Source organism: Mercurialis annua, linkage group LG2 (genome assembly GCF_937616625.2).
Source record: "Mercurialis annua linkage group LG2, ddMerAnnu1.2, whole genome shotgun sequence".
In the NCBI taxonomy this organism is placed as follows: domain Eukaryota; kingdom Viridiplantae; phylum Streptophyta; class Magnoliopsida; order Malpighiales; family Euphorbiaceae; genus Mercurialis; species Mercurialis annua.
In genome coordinates, this window is record NC_065571.1 from 40998053 (window position 1) to 41004787 (window position 6735).

General features: G+C 42.4%; 1 non-coding gene across 1 annotated transcript; it reads right to left on the minus strand.

Moving 5' to 3' along the window:
* Positions 1–950: 950 nt before the first annotated feature.
* On the minus strand, positions 951–1057 carry LOC126670901 (small nucleolar RNA R71). Its single transcript, XR_007638890.1, has one exon. It is a non-coding gene; the product is annotated as a small nucleolar RNA R71 (small nucleolar RNA).
* Between the last annotated feature and the right edge of the window lie 5678 nt (positions 1058–6735).

Consider the following 6735-nt stretch of genomic DNA (forward strand, 5'->3'; position numbering starts at 1 on the left):
TATTTGTTTGATTTCAGATTTTTAGTCTAATTACTTGAGTTAATTCATTAGTTTACAAAAATCCATTTATTTTCCTACTAGCCAATTAAAGAATATTAGAAATTAGTTGTTTAGTTCATTGTTCCTTGTGGGATCGATACTTGGTCTTCCAAGTTGTATTACTTGCGCGATATCGTACACTTGCGATTATTTGCCAACAAGTTTTTGGCGCCGTTGCCGGGGAGCAATTGCAATTAAATCAATTAAAAGTATCTTATTCTTAGATTGAGTTAGTTCTATTTAATTTTAGTTATTTTTATATACTTTGTGATTCTTGGATTTTACGTTGGTTTTCTTGTTTGTGTTTGCGCAGGAGTTTTGGTTAGTGTATGCCTAATACACGACGTGCCAGAAAACCGCTAGAACCGTTTCAGTCAGATTTAACATCCTTCGAAAGAAGTATCCGAAAAACAGCGCGGAAATCCAAAACAATGGAGGACGACCGTAATCCTCCGTTGAATCACGAGGGGATTGTTCCACCACCACTACATGATGGCCTAGCTCTTAATAGGCCAAACGAGAGGGTCGCCCCTCTTCCCGCAAGACGTACCTTGGGTGAATTCTTCTTACCCAACGTAGACAACGCCAACTATGGATGCTTTGCACCTCCTATACTCGCTAACAATTTTGAAATCAAGCCGGGAACGATTCAACTACTTGAGAGTCGTTGCCAATTTTATGGGTTGGAACGCGAGGATCCAAACGCCCATCTTTCAAAATTCACGGAGGTATGCAACACATTCAAAATCCATAATGTGACGGAGGATCAAATCAAGCTTCGTCTTTTCCCTTTCTCTTTGAGGGATAAGGCGAGGAATTGGATTCAATCACTTCCAAGCACCTCAATCACAACATGGAAGCAATTGGCACAAGCTTTTCTCAACAAGTATTTCTCTATGGGTAAGACCGCAAGGATGACCAAGGAAATTATAGATTTTCTCCAATTACATGGTGAATCTCTATACCAAGCTTGGGAACGCTTCAAAGAGCTTCAAAGAAATTGTCCGCATCATCATCTAGGAAGGGAGCATCTTGTCTCTATTTTCTACAATGGTACCAATGAGGCTACACGGGCAACGATTGATGCGGCATCGGGAGGATCACTTATGAAGAAAACTTATGATGAGGCCAATAACTTGCTAGAGGAACTCGCTACAAATAGTTGTTCTTGGTCAACCGAGCGGTTGAGGCAACCACCTCAAAAGGGTATAATGACCCTCGAGCAAACCCAAGAATTTGAAGCAATGAAAGCGAAGAATGCGACACTTCTAGCACAACTCGAGATGTACAAACAACAAGCAAATCAAAGGAATGCTCAACTTGCGGTAGTTCAAATGGGTTGCGAGACTTGTGATGGGCACGATCATTCGGGAATGGATTGCCCCGTCCTACATCAAAACTCAAATGAGCAAGTCAACTATGTCAATGGGCAAAGGCAAGGCAATGACCCATATTCCAACACCTATAATCCGGGGTGGAGGAATCATCCTAATTTTTCGTGGAGGGAAAATGCGGGTCAAGCCAATGCCAACCCAAATATGGGAGGAGAAAATTTTCAAGGAGGAAACCGTGGTCCACAAAACCAAGGCAACTTCAACAACTACCGACCACAACCCCCACCCGGTTTTCAAAATCGGAATACGGATGAGGGGAGCAAGATTGACAAGCTTATTGAGGAAGTTAGAACCGGTTTTAAGAACCAAGCTTCCGTCAATCACCATCTCGAGACTCAAATTTCTCAACTTGCCATCTCGCTTCAAAATAGAGCTCAAGGGGGTTTACCGTCTACAACGGAGTCAAATCCAAGGGAGCAAGTAAAAGCCATTGAACTCCGAAGCGGGAAAGAACTTGATGATCCACATGCAAGTAAAGAGAAAGCGATCGATCTAACAACGGGAACAAATGAGGAGGAAGTAACCGAACTTCCATATGTAAAACCGCCACCTCCTCCTCCATTTGTGCCAAAGGTCCCCTTCCCGGGACGATTGAAGAAGAAGCCGGATAACCAAAAATTCCATAAATTTCTGGAAATTTTCAAGAAACTCCAAATCAATATAAGCTTTGCGAATGCTTTGCGTGAGATGCCTCAATACGCGAAGTTCCTCAAAGAAATCATAACGAAGAAAAGGAGTTGGGACGACAAAGGCACAATTTCCCTAACGGAAAATTGTAGCTCACTCATCCTTAGTGACTTGCCCACCAAGCTTAAGGACCCAGGGAGTTTTACAATTCCATGCAAAATAGGCGATTTAAATTCAATTAATTGTCTATGTGATTTAGGGGCAAGTATCAATCTAATGCCTTTGTTTCTTTTCAGGGATATTTTTGGTGATCAAACTTTGAAGCAAACATCAATGATGCTTCAATTGGCGGACCACTCCCTAAAAAAGCCATATGGAGTGGTAGAAGATGTTCTAGTCAAAGTAGACAAATTCATCTTTCCGGTGGATTTTGTCGTACTTGACTATGCGGCGGATAAAACATGCCCTATGATTCTTGGGCGTCCTTTCATGAACACGGGGAGGGCATTGATAGATGTGCACGCCGGACGACTCACTTTGCGTATCGATGATGACAAAGTAGAGTTCGATATGAAAAGGATTATGCGCAACACTTTTGAAGAGGTGGAATGCATGAAATTGGATATGATTGATGGATTCGTGGAAGAACTTTTCCCGGTTTCAAAAGTCATATTCCATTCCGAGGAGACACAAGCAACTTCCGGGGAAGAATATTCCAAAGAAGATGAGCCGAAAGCCGAAAATTTGATTAGAAGAGAGAGCGTGACACCACCTTCTTCTATCTCTCCACCAAAGGTTGAGCTTAAAACGTTACCATCTCACTTACGGTATGCGTTTTTGGGCGACAACATGACTCTTCCCATCATCATCTCAAACAACTTGTCGGAAACACAAGAAGCGAGAGTTGTCAAAGTGGTGAAGCAACATATATTGGCGATCGGTTGGCAAATTTCGGACATCCGAGGAATTAGTCCCTCAGTGGTCATGCACAAGATCCACCTAGAAAATGAGTCAAGAGCATCGGCTCAAAGACAACGGCGTTTGAATCCAAATATGAAGGAGGTCGTGCACAAGGAGATAGTAAAACTTCTCGACGCCGGAATTATATACCCCATATCCGATAGTGCATGGGTTAGTCCCATTCAATGCGTTCCAAAGAAAGGGGGGATGACGGTGATTGAGAACGAGAAGGGTGAGCAAATTTCCACTAGGACGGTAACGGGATGGCGTGTTTGTATTGACTACCGCAAGTTGAATACGGAGACGAGGAAGGACCATTTTCCGTTACCATTTATCGATCAAATGTTGGAGCGGGTAGCGGGCCACGCTTATTACTGTTTTCTCGATGGATATTTCGGGTACAATCAAATTCTTATCTTCCCGGATGACCAAGAGAAAACAACTTTCACATGTCCTTATGGAACGTTTGCTTATCGGAGGATGCCTTTTGGTCTTTGTAATGCACCGGCAACATTTCAACGATGTATGACTTCCATCTTCGCCGATATGATTGAAGATATTATGGAAGTCTTCATGGATGATTTTTCGGTATTCGGGGACTCTTTTGAGATGTGCTTAAATAATCTTGAACGAGTGTTGGCCCGGTGTGAGGAGACCAATCTAGTCTTGAATTGGGAGAAGTGCCATTTCATGGTAGAAGAGGGAATTGTCTTGGGACATAAAATCTCCAAGGATGGCATTGAAGTAGATAGAGCAAAAACGGAAATCATCGAGAAATTACCACCACCAACTACCGTAAAAGGAGTTCGTGCCTTCTTAGGGCACGCCGGGTTTTATCGACGATTCATCAAAAATTTCTCTTCCATTGCTCGTCCTTTAACTAATTTGCTTGTTAAAGATATTCCTTATGAATTTACTAATGATTGCCTTGTTGCTTTTTCTAGGTTGAAGGAAGCCCTTATCTCGGCCCCAATTATTTCATCACCCGATTGGACTCTTCCTTTCGAACTCATGTGTGATGCAAGCGATATAGCACTTGGGTGCGTATTGGGGCAACAGAGGGAGAAAAAGCTTCACGTGATATACTATGCGAGCCGAACATTGGCGGGTGCTCAACTCAATTACACCACCACCGAAAAAGAGATGCTTGCGGTGGTGTTCGCATTGGATAAATTTCGGTCGTACTTACTTTGCTCTAAGGTTATCATCTACACGGACCATGCGGCCCTTCGATACCTTTTTGCAAAGCAAGATGCTAAACCGAGACTAATCCGATGGGTGCTTCTTATGCAAGAGTTTGACATCGAAATTCGCGACAAGAAAGGAACGGAGAACGTCGTCGCCGACCACTTGTCAAGGCTAGAGATTCCGGAACCAATTATAAGTGGCGTAGAGATTAATGAAACGTTTCCGGATGAGATGTTGATGGTACTTTCGGAAGTGGAAACGCCATGGTATGCGGATATCGCAAACTATCTATCTTCCGAAATAATGCCACCGGATTTGACTTACCACCAAAGGAAGAAGTTCTTGAGCGATGCTAAACGGTTTCTATGGGAGGAACCGTACCTCTTCAAGGTGTGTGGAGATGGGATTTTGAGGAGATGTGTACCACTACAAGAGATGATGCCTATACTTAGTCAATGCCATTCCTCGGACTATGCGGGCCACTATGGTACATCAAGGACCGCCGCTCGTGTGCGGATTCTTTTGGCCTACGCTATTTCGCGATGCAAAAGACTTTGTTAGTCATTGCGATCGATGCCAAAGAGTGGGGAACATATCTAAGAGAGATGAAATGCCGCTTACCAACATTCAAGAGGTGGAACTTTTTGATGTGTGGGGAATAGACTTCATGGGTCCTTTTCCTATGTCGTTTGGAAAGCAATACATATTGGTGTGCGTAGATTACGTTTCAAAATGGGTAGAGGCGGAAGCATTACCCACTAACGATGCCAAAGTAGTGTTGGATTTTCTCAAACGTTTGATGAATCGATACGGGACTCCTAGAGCAATAATAAGCGACGGTGGATCTCACTTTTGCAATAGGCAATTCGATGCCTTGATGCGGAAATATAAAGTCTATCATCGGGTCGCTACTCCGTACCATCCTCAAACAAGCGGGCAAGTTGAAGTTTCTAACCGTGAGCTAAAGAGAATTCTAGAGAAAACGGTTAATAACACAAGGAAAGATTGGTCACTGAAACTAGATGATGCATTATGGGCATATCGTACGGCTTTTAAAACGCCCCTCGGCATGTCTCCATATCGTATTGTCTTTGGGAAAGCATGCAATCTTCCGGTGGAACTTGAACATAGAGCGTATTGGGCCATTAAAAAGCTCAATTTTGACCTTAAAGCGGCGGGGGAGAAACGTATGCTTCAACTCAACGAGTTGGACGAATTTCGGTTAAATGCCTATGAAAACGCCAAGCTTTACAAAGAAAAGACGAAACGATGGCACGACGCTCATATCGTGCCTAAAACGTTTGTGGAGGGCTCTTTTGTCTTGCTCTACAACTCACGCCTCAAATTATTTCCCGGGAAATTAAAATCCCGTTGGAGCGGTCCTTTCAAAATTCGAACGGTGGCAAGTCATGGAGCTTTGGAATTGGAGAATTCTAGTGGTGAAATCTTCAAAGTAAATGGACAACGGTGCAAGCCGTATCTTGGACCTTCGACGGATCAAGTAGTGGAACAAATCACGTTCACCACTCCTACATAAATTCCGGGCCACGGTCTAGCTTTTGACCGAAAATAAAGCGCACTCGAGAGGCAATCTCGAGAGGTTACGTGTTTTGTTTTATTTATTTTATTTTCCTTTTATGCGTATTTAATTTTTAATTTGTTTAATTATTTCCGTTTAATTCCGGGGTAAGTTTTTGTGTTTCTGCAGGTATATAACAGATTTCAGGAGGTTCTCGTTCGGGACAGGCTATTCCCGTTCGAAACCCAGCCCCCAGCTGCCATTTATTTCGAACGTGAATGGTTGTCTCGTTCGGGACTAGGCAAATTTTGCCTTTGTCCCGTACGTGACACACTATTCCCGTTCGAGAAAGAGCCCTCGGCTTCTAACTTTTTCGAACGTGAAAGGGTAATCCCGTTCGGGACTAGGCAAATTTTGCCTTTGTCCCGTTCGGGAAGCCATAGTTCCGTTCGGGAAACAAGGAAATTTTGCCTTGTTTCGTTAGTATTTCGAACGGGACAAGAATTAAGCCTAATCCCGTTCGGGATTAAATTATTCCCGTTCGGGAAGCATCAAAAATTTTGAAAAATTTGAATTTTGAATTTTGAATTAAAGTGTAGTAGATTTCTTGGGACTTGTGTTTCTTTTGAGACTTGTGTTTCTTTTGAAACTTGTGTTTCTTTGAGATTTGTGCTTTGCAAAAATTTGAATTTTTCACTTGGATTGATGATTTGGCAAATCCAAACCATTCATTAGTGTTTAAATTTCACTTGGATTGATACATGGGTTCAATCTAAACCGTTAAATCAAATCTAAGTTATTAAATGGAGAGTTTGAATTTAGTGGTGGGAAATCTTGAGATTTGTTATAGTTTTCCTATAAATACCTTGCATTTTTCTACTTTTTATTTCACACATATTCTTCTTCTAATATTTTTCTTTTCTTATTCTCCAACTTTTTGCTTAGAAACATTCTCATTCCGCAATCATGGTGCGAAGCAAGAATGCCGAAAATCAACCAATCCGTCGT